This window comes from Pteropus medius, unplaced genomic scaffold, assembly GCF_902729225.1.
Source record: "Pteropus medius unplaced genomic scaffold, Ma_sr-lr_union100, whole genome shotgun sequence".
NCBI classification, from domain to species: domain Eukaryota; kingdom Metazoa; phylum Chordata; class Mammalia; order Chiroptera; family Pteropodidae; genus Pteropus; species Pteropus medius.
In genome coordinates, this window is record NW_024349804.1 from 15,342,865 (window position 1) to 15,353,308 (window position 10,444).

General features: G+C 54.0%; 1 long non-coding RNA gene across 2 annotated transcripts; it reads right to left on the minus strand.

Moving 5' to 3' along the window:
• Window positions 1-6,409: 6,409 nt before the first annotated feature.
• On the minus strand, window positions 6,410-10,416 carry LOC120582946 (uncharacterized). Of its 2 annotated transcripts, XR_005647689.1 has the most exons (5): window positions 10,178-10,416; window positions 9,229-9,332; window positions 7,970-8,451; window positions 7,767-7,891; window positions 6,410-7,493 (listed from the first exon to the last, which is right to left on the minus strand). It is a non-coding gene; the product is annotated as an uncharacterized LOC120582946 (long non-coding RNA). The 2 variants fall into 2 exon arrangements; XR_005647688.1 differs by lacking the exon at window positions 7,767-7,891.
• Window positions 10,417-10,444: the final 28 nt, after the last annotated feature.

Consider the following 10,444-nt stretch of genomic DNA (forward strand, 5'->3'; position numbering starts at 1 on the left):
CACCCAGGGACCCGCTTGAGCTCACGGAGTTTAACCATTTCACTTCGCTCAATGAAAAAGCAGGACCAACAGCCGTGACCCCAACCAGGTGGCATTCAGCCTCCCCAGGTGGGCGAGCAGGTGCTTGGGAGTGAAGGGGCAGGGCTGGTAGGACCAAGTGTTCCCTCGGCGCCCCAGGGGCTTGTCCTGTCTTTTCTTTTTAAACTCTAACAAAAAGGCTGTGGCGAATTAACTTCTGCCTATTTTTAACCTGGAACCTGTGACTATGACCTTATTTGGAAATAGTCTTTGCAGATGCGACTGATTTAAGGTGAGGCCACATGGGAGTAGGTGGGCGCTAATCCAACCACTGGTGTCCTTACAAGAAAAGGCACAGAGGAGGCATCTGAGGGTGCAGAGAGCACTGATGCGTCTAGAAGCCAAGGGACACCAGGCTGCCAGCCACCACCTGAGGCTGGAGAGAGGCTGGGAGCGAAGTCCCCCAGATCGTCATAGGGGACCAGCCCTTGGCCTCCAGAAGCGGGCACGCTGCACATACCTGGGCCCCTGCCGTGTGCTCAGTGGGGTGGTCCTGTGATGAACACAGGGTCACTCTGGGCTGTGGTATCCCTGATCTAAGCTGGTCACAGCCTTGTCCTGGCAGCCACGGGTTGGGGACCAGATCTGAGCCACCCCAATGGCTTCCCGACAACCAGTGCAGAGGGGACTACCAGGCCCATGGTGGCCAATCCTGGTTCTTCCCTTCTGGACATGCAGTGGCTGCCCTGGGCCAGGTGAGTCTGGGGTCAGGGCCAGGGCCGGAGGAGGGAGCAGCGAGAGCCTGCAGGACAGCTGGCGCCCGCCCTGCTCTGCTTCGTCGTTTCAGCCCTCTGGGCCGCCTTGCCACAGGGGAAGCACTGTAAGGCAGGGGCCCCTAACCCAGGCCGCTGACCAGTGCCGGTCCATGGCCTGTCAGAAACCGGGCTGCACAGCAGGAGGTGAGCGGCGGGCCAGAAAGTGAAGCTTCATCCGTATCTGCAGCCGCTCCTCAGCGCCAGTGTCACCGCCTCAGCTCTGCCTCAGACCATCAGGCACTAGACTCTCATAGGAGCACCAGTCCCTGGGGGCCACGAAGGCTGGGGACCGCTACTGGAAGGGACTTGTCTGTGCATCAAGTACTCCGAGGAAGCAGAACCATTAGCATAGAAAAGGAGGAAAAATTGAGGAATTGGCTAAGGTGGTTACAGATGCTGAGAAGTGCCACGATCTGCTGTCCGTAAGCTGGAGACGGGGTGCAGGCTGTCCTCATGAAGGAGGGGATGTACCAGCTCAGCATCCCCACCTGCCTTCTGTTCTATGTGGGCCTCATGGGACTGGATGAGGCCTTCGGCATCAGAGTCCACTGACTGAGATGCTAGTCATCTGGGAATGCCCTCACAGAGCCGCCCAGTGTTTAGCCAAACAGTTGGGCACACTGTGGCCCAGCTGAGTCAACACATAACAGCCATCGCACCTACGTAAAGGTTGGCTACTGGCCCCTGGCAGGCCAGCCCTGACCACCAGGCCCCCAAGTTGGCCCCGACCCACGGAAAGGCAGCACCTCGTGCTGAGACCACACATGGTTCCCAGCGGGTAGTGGCACCAGACGCACACAGACCAAAGCCTGTCCCTGAGGACAGTGTCCGGGCTGCACTGGCCCTGGTCTTAGACATGCTTTCTCATCCCTTCTGCTTTTGTCCCAGAGTGGAGGCCCCCAGCCCCATCCTGCCTCTGGTGCTAAAACCAGGCTTTCCTGCCGTGAGGTGGTCCAGCGCCACCCCCACTATACGGGTTGGCGGCACAGACGCAGCTGGGCAGGGTCGGGCTGGGGCCCGGCCACTGGGCGCTCGCCGCTGCGGTCAGGGCCTGCTCTAGCAGCCTGGACAATAGCGGAAACCAGCTCGAGGTGCCCTAAATAGTAAGGAAATGCGTCAGCTCACCCCCAGGGGTGGACAATGGTCCTCGTGGCTCTGTACCTTCAGCACTGACCTGGGGGCCCCTGCTGGTGGCAGTGGCGGTCCTGGCTGCAAGCGCCCACAGCCAGCAGACCCCACACGTTGACCAGCTTCGCCTGGGCCCCCAGGCAGCCCGAGTGTAGCAGGGCCCTGTCCCAGAGGAGAGGGAGCCTCAGGGCCTGGGCTCCAGGGCGAAGGAACCCAGCAGGCTTTGTGAGGGGCTGCTTTCCGCTGAGCCTGTGGGACACAGGCCGTGTCCCGCAAAGCCTGAACCACATGCCATGTGGCCTTCAACGGAAACACTCGCTGCCCCCGTCTCAGGTTCATCGAGGCGGCCGGGCTCCTTGGGAAGGGGTGGGTGTCGAGCACCCAACGGCAGCTGCGGCCCCTACAGGGACGGGGCTCACTGTGGGTTTGGTCCCCTCTTTACCTCATCTCCCAGCTGGGCAGGAGACGGGCTCATCCTGAGCCTGTAATCTCAGAGTGGGACCCACTGCGGGAAGTCGGGGTAGACACATGTCAAACGCATTGGGGAGCAAGCAAAAGGGGACAGGGTCCTCGCATCTGACGCTGTGTGACTGCTGAGAACTCAGGCAAACCCCAGGGACCATCACACACCTGAGCGTCAAGGGGAGCATTTGAAAGCCCATGACTGAGTATTCTGGCCAAAGTCACAGGTCAGCTCCCCAAGAGACTGTAGCCAGAAGTGAGGTGGCTTCAGGACCTGGAGGTGGGATGAAATGACACCGCTCAGCCAGGGCCTAAGAGCAAGGGCTAACGCTCCGTCCCTTCCGCTAAGAGGATCAAGCTCCAGCCCTCACCTCTCCACCCTACAGCTGGGTATGGTGACTGACCTGGGCCTTCCGCTAACTGGCTAACAGAATGAGGGAGGAAGGGAGAGCGCCACTCAACAGCCACCTCTGCCTTTGTCCCCTCTTCCATGAAACCTCTCTTCCCCTAGGAGGCCACTCCCCCAGCCGGGGTCCTAGAATGAGGGGAACTTACCGCAGCTGCATAACAAAAGAGGTTAACTTCCTCTCTAACCACAGATGGAGAGAGCCGAGTTAAGCCTGCGCCCCATTCACGCAACATTGTCCTCGGGGGTACAGGGGAGGCCCCTCTCGCATCTCATTTTATCTGTCCATCAGTTAGCCAGCGTCGGCTCATGCACCTGGCCATTACTTGCCATTCATCTTTCTATCCATCCACCACCCACCTGTCCACCACCCGTCTTTCCTCCCAGCTCCTGTCTTCACGTTTAGCTAACTCTTCCAGTAACTCCCATTGCACAGCACTAGAAACAGTTGGGGGAGAATATAAATACAATGTGAATTCTTTTTTTTATGAATTCAAGTTCCAACTAAGGGATTCAATTTACTCATTGTTATCTGAAACCAATAAGCAACGCTCGCAGCATTAGGTGATTACGTAGGAGAAGAAAGTTCTGAAATAAGTAGAAAAAGAAGAGCACAGTAAAGTAACCAGAGAAAAAGGGTAATGAAGGAAAGAGCAGAGATTGCTGAGCTGGAAAACAAAAAAAAGAGACTAAAACCAACCGCTTGTTTTTTTATAATTAAAACTATTGAGAAACCTCTAGCCAAACTAATCAAGAAAAACTACATGAATTACTAGTATCAGAAATGAAAGAGGGAATTTCATTACAGATCCTAGAGACATAAAAGAGAGTTTAAAAGTTTTTAAAAAGTATTTCATTCTTTCATCTTTTGGGGGTATAATTTACATACAATAAAAGTGATAACTTAAAAAAGAATAATGTGGACAACTTTCTGCCAAGAAGCCTAAATATGGAATGGAGAAATTCCTTGAAAGACACTAACTACTAACGCTCATTTAAGAAAAATATATAACTTAAATAGCCTTATAATTATTTTTTTAAATTAAATGCATAGTTAAAATCATCCCAAAAAAAAACCTTTAAGCTCAGATGGCTTCACAAGTGAATTCTATGAAACACGTAAGAAATAACACCATTTCTACCCACTCTTCCAGAAATCAGAAAATAAGGGAGCCCTTCCCAGCTCACTCTATACAGTCAGCATCAGCCGGACACCGCGGCGAGACAGCAGCAGTGGCAGAAAACTGCAAACACCCCCGTGAACGAAGACACGGAAACCCTCAGCAAATGCCAGCGAAGCACGTCCCTGAACACACGCGACGACACACGGTGGCCGCCGGCGTGTGGCCCTCCCGCCTGCCGCTCAGCCGCATCAGGATGGGCCTGGGGCCGGAGCAGCTCCTCCCTGAGAGGCAGAGTCCTCGCAGCCTGCGCGGAGCTGTCGCTGTGCACGGACCGTCCTTCCCTCCTCCAGACCCAGTGTGTGCTGCCCTTTCTGCTCAGGCGTGTGCTGCACACAGCACGCGGCCGACCCCATTCCACGTCTGTCCTGCGTGGAGAGGGGACACGGTCCTCCCCCTGCAGCACAAGAGGGGTGCTTACAGGCCCACAGCCACGAATCAGCTGCTGGAGACCTGCTGGCTATGGGGGGGACGACAGGCACGCTGAAGCTAGCGGTCTCTTCTCTGTGGTAAGGCCCTCCATTGCCGACTGTGCTGTGTGCCCTGCAGGCAAGGCACCTCACTCCTCGTCCTGGCAACAGGCACCGGAAGCCACGTGCCTGACAATGATCAAGTGGGATTGGCCTCAGGAATGCAAAGTTGGTTTAACGCAGAAACTCAATGATTGTAATTCACCATGTTCTCAGACTAAAAAGAAAAACCATACAATAATCTTAGCAGATACGACAATGTGACAAAACTTACCTATTCATGATAAAAACTCTCTGAAGCCAGAAATATTTTTTGATCTGATAAAAGTTATCTATAAAACCCTAGAGCTTACATCATACTTGAGGATGAAGGATGAAATGACTTCGCGCTGAGATCAGGGACAGAACCAGGCTGTTTGCCCTCATTGCGTCTGCTCACTGCTGCACGTGAGGGCCTCGCCGAAGCCAGAAACCAGAGAAAGAAGTGACAGGTGTGTGGATGAGAAAGGAGGCAGTAAAACTGCTTCCACTTACCTGTGATGTGACTGCCTATGTGGAAAATCTCAAGAAATCTACAGAGAAAGTCGCTAGAACTAATAAGCGGATTTAGCATGGCAGCAGGACAAAAAGGCAATTCAAGGAAACAGTTGTACTTTCATATACTAGTAACGAACAACTAGACAATAAAATATTAAAGAAACATGTACAAAAGCATTAAATGTATGAAACGCTTATAAACTTGAAAGTATGTGTGCAAGACTATACACTGAAAACCATACACTGAAAACTGACATATTGAGAGAAATCAACGATTTCACACTCAACGTGGAGATAAACAATGTCCATGCGTCAGAGGTCCAATACTGTTATTGTATCGGCTATGCCCGAGTGAGCCTAGAGATTCAATACGAAATCACAATAGACCTTTTTCCATAGAAACTGACAAGCCGATTCTAAAATTTATATGGAAATGCAAAGGAACTAGAACAGCCAAAACAATGTTGCAAGAAAAAACGCTGGAGGATTTGCACTACCTTTTACTTGAGCTGCAAGAATCAGAACAGTGTGGCTCTGGCACAGGGGCATCACACAGCTCAGGGGGACGGAATCGGGAGTGTGGAAACAGACCCCCACCCTTTCAGATAACTGATCCTCAGTAAAAGTGCCCAGGTAGTTTAATGCTCAAGGTGCGTACTTCTGGCAACTGGTGCCGAAACAACTGGACGTCGTCCGCAAAAACAAAAACCTTGACCCTTGTTTCACATCATGCATGAAAATTAATCCAAAGCGGGTCACAGACGTATGTGTAAGAGTGAAAACTACAAAACTTCTGAAAGACATAGAATATTTGTGACCTCGGTTTAAGCAAATATTTCCTACACATAACACCAACGTTGTAAAAGAAAAAAGTGATGTGCTGGACCCCATCGAGACTGAAGAGGTTGCCTTTTAAAAAATACCGATAAGAAAATGGAAAAGCAAGTCAAAGGCTGAGAAAATATCTGCAAGACATCTATCTGAAAAAGATCTTGTATCTAGAATATATAAAGAACTCTTGCTACTCTACGTGAAGACAAACCAATTTTTAAAGACCAGCAAGAATCCTGGAAAGATATTTTACTGAAAAAGATACGTGAAGGTCTCAACATCATGCGGTACCAGGGCAGTGCAAATTAAAACCATGGGCACCACTGCGAACCCACAGGCCGGCCGGCGCTGGCGAGAAACGGCTGACACTGCCAGGGTCGGCGAGCTGCAGAGCGCCTGGAACTTTCCAATGCGGCTGTGGGCTTAGCCACCTGGACAACACTGAAAACCATACACTGAAAACTGACTTTGCCAGTTTCTTATAAAGTTAAATATACACTTTGATATAACCTAGCGATTCCACTTCTAAGTATATAAATTAAAACATACATTCACAAAAGATTTGTACCTGAATACGAATAGCTTTATTCACATTAAGTCCAAATGGAAAGAACCAAATACTTCCATTTTGTGAACAGATAAACACATTTTGGTGGCATTCCACTGAGCAGGAGAAACGAATGAATAAAACCTAAGCATTACACCAGGGGAAAGCAGCCAGACATAAAGACTACATACTTTCTGATTCCAGGCGTATGAAATTTTATATGAAAACTATAGCGACAGAAAGCAGACGGGCAGTTTTGTAAAACCTGGGTTGGAGGAGGGGAAGTTTTGGGGAGACTGGAATTGTCCTGTCACGGCTGTGGCGGCGACTTAACACCAGTACATATGGCAGTCTAAACTCGTTAAATTGTACACTTAAATTCAGTGATTGTTATTGCATTTCTGTAAATCATGTTAATTTTAAAAAGGGCACAAAAAGCTGAACATATATATCAGGATCCCACAGATGCACGCCCCAGTGCACCTGTGCACATACCTGTGCATGCGCCTAAGCAGGCCCACAACAGCTTTATTCACGACATCCCCAAACTAGCAACCACCAAAGCTCACCGTCGGTCAAACGGACCAACGGCGGCATGTGCAAACAACGCCTAGTGCCCAGCAGTGAAAGTGAGGGGACTAGAGACACGTCCAAGACCAGACATCAAGTCAGACGAAAAGAGGCGACATGCAGTGGTCACGCCCTGTGGTTCCATTCAGATAACGCTCAGAGCGTAGGCAGGTCGCGGGGTGCGTGCCTCCGTGATGGAGTATAAACACGAGGAAGGGGTTTTGAACGGAGTCAGCGGAACCTTTGTCGGGAGGGAGGCTGTGCTGTGAACTTGGGTCCAATATGCTGTTTCTTGATTTGGTGGCAAGTATACAGATGCTCATTTACCAGTCAGTAAGCTGTTCCATGTATATTCTACAGATTTTTCTGTGGACCTATTACATCTAGAAAGATAACAACTTTTAAAATAATGAATTGCATTCTTGCATCTTCGAGAACTCACTGGCTGTTTTTCCAGAGTGAGGTCTTCAGATTAATCATCTCGTATGTAGACTCGCATCCATAAGTGAAGATCAATATTGATCATTCCTGGGGGGAAAAAAGGGCAGAGAATAATAACAGAAATGTTTGAGTATTTAGCTAGATAAAAAGATAAAGAATAAAAATGCTGAAAAGCACATGTTAGAAAAAATAATTAGAATCAACCAAATTAACTGAAGTGAATCCTCTAGGAGACTGGATTTTAAGTGCTGATGTGTAAATAGCAAAACGCAGTTTAAAGGTGAAGAGTGTTCTTCCCTTGGCACGTGACTACTGCTGTAATCAGAAAAAACCAGTATGGCAAAAAAGCGTTCTCTTAACTCTAGTTTCCTATCCTTAGAACAAGGCGGTGACGTGTCCCACACAGCCGTGCTCAGGGTCCCCGTAAACGTGCTCAGACGTGGTGGGCTCTGCGGTTTCTAAAACAAATCCTCTTTCCCCGCGAGCTGTAGAAAGTCATTTGTCACCAGAGCGGTGCTTCTTTCCAGAGTAAGAAGCCCAAATCACCCAACTGTGAACCTCACCTGCTCTGGGGTCCCCCCTGGCCAGCTGAGGAAAGGTGGGAGCAAAGCTGCAGGTGGCTGTGAGGGAAGAAGCCTCACAGGTGAGCCTGGAGGGGACAGGGGAAGCCATCGCTCCAGGAAGCAATGGGATCAGATTGTTTCGCTTTACACCCTGGTTACAGGAAAGAAGCAGCAGAGGTCCTTGCTGTGACACAGGGGCCCTTACCAGTCCCTGTGAGCCCAGCAAATCCCATAAAGGGAAGCTTTATGTGACAGGGACATTGGACTGCTGTCCTCCCTCCTGCAGACGCAGAGGCAGTCACTAGGGAAAGACAGCTGACTGCCAGGCGGTGAGGGGGAGCAGCATACTTGAGGGTGCAGTGCAGGTGACAAGCCCACGGAGGTAACAGGCCCCCCACGCATGCTCCACGTCCCCTCCTCCGACACAGGCCATGCTACGTCCTGCCCGTCAGGGTCCATCCGCACTGGCGCAGCTCAAGACCCTGCAGGCAAGGTACCTGCTGGTCCCACTCTGCCCCCAACTTCTCTCAAGCTGCACCTCCCTCCTCGGGGCCTTTGCTCTCCCGACAGCCTTCCCACACAGCAGGAGATGTCCACACCTGGCCTGCGTCACCTGGCCCTGTTCTCCCAGCGAGCAGAGCCCGACTAACATTCAGGTTCTGCCACAGGACAGTGACCCAACACTGGCTGGCCACGCATTCATTCATGGGCTCAGGCGTTCATTCCATGCAGCCAAGGCCGGGCGGCTCCTGGTGGACACAGACCCTGCCTGCACTGAGCTCCCTACTGGTGGGGAGCACAGACTCAGGCCACCAGGAGATCCTGCCATTTCGGGGAACCCCCTGCCAGGGGCAGGGAGTTGTCCCAGCGCAGAGAGGGGGAAGGGCAGGGAGTTAGTGGGGTGCAGGGAAGTAGGGGGCCCGGATGTCGTCTACAGAGCCTAGGACTGAATCCTGGCCCCACAAGGCAGACAGCGTGGAAAGCTTCCGAGGATGAGGCAAAGCATCGTCAGTGTATGGTCGACAGCTGGCACCCAAAGAGTTAGCTACTAAGTGAGGTGAAGTCGCGATCTAAGGAATGAGAGGCAGGAGCGGGGTGAGATGGGGCGAGGGGAACACGCGGCAGAAGGGAACGGCGCGCGCGCGCGCGAGGCGCCGGTGCAGGGCTGGGCGCGGGAGCAGACGCCGGATCCCGGGGGACCTGGCCCGCGGCCGCCTCGCCCCCACCCCGCCCGCGGGCCGAGGCAGCGCCGACGTCACCTCACTTCCGCCTCCAGCCTAATCGATCCGGCCGCGGCGGCGGCGGCGCTGCGGGGGGCGGGGCTGCTCCATCCTCCGCGGAGGTGGCTGCAAATCTCGTCGCCCTGGAAACCGAAATAATCATTGGAAGTCAGCTCATGGCAACTCCGCTCACGCGCGTGGGTGCCACGACTATCAGACAAGCCGATTTACACACTGTCCTTCTAAAGCTCATGCACCGTAAACGTGAAAGCGGCTCAGTCGCCCCACTGTTCTGAGAAGTCGTCACACGTGCAGAGCACAGAACGGGGGGTCGGCCGCCGCTCTAAAATCCGCAGTCCCTGCTAAAAATACCGCGCAACCTGCTCCAGCCCGCAGCTGTCCCCGTTCGTCAGTCCCACGCAAACGCGCGGAGCGCCGCGGGAGGGCCTCGCAGATTCGCGCGCAGATGGCTTCCGTGCAGGTGGGCGAGGGGCCCCCACGCGCGGGGTGCCCGGCGAACGCGGGTGCGGCTGGGTCCAGACGCGAGGGGCCTCCGGGGGCCGTGGCCCGCTCACCCGGCGCCAAAGCACGCTCTGCGCGTGAAGGGCACGAAGCCGCGCGCTCTGCGGGTGTCGCTGCAGCCAGGATTCGCTAAGTGGGTGGCAGGAAGGGAGGTGTGTTCTCGCGGCACCCGGCACGCGCGCGCGCACCCGCTCCCCGTTGCAGCCTCGCCTGCCTCTCCCGCACCCAGCGCAAAGTTCTTTAGCGCTGCAATTAGGCGGCAGGGTGAGTCATCGGCGCCCGGCCTCGGGCTGCGGCGACACAGACCGCGTGGAAGGGACCGCGCGCAGGCGCCGCCGCTCCGCCCGGGGGGACCGCAGAAGGCCTGTCAGAGACGCCCCCTGCCCGCGCCCCCTTGCAGCGAGAGGACGGAGGGCCCAGCGAGGCCTGGGGCGACCGTGTTCCCCGCTCCACGCCCCCCTCTCACCCTCCTGGAGTTCTCGAGTCGGAATGGGGCGATCTGCACCCCGCAGCTGCACTCAGGCCGTGAACCGCCTTCCAGTGAATTAACTCAGCTCCCGCACCTAGGGGGCCACGCACCCGGGAGAGAGGCTGAGCCCGGGTCCGGCCCGAGGCTTTGCCTCGACCGCCTTCCCCACCCCCACGCACGCGGGCCTGCCTTCCCAGGGTGCGCTGGGGGGCCCGGCACCCGAGCTCCTCCTCCCACACCCCCGCACCCAGACTCCCGGCCCAT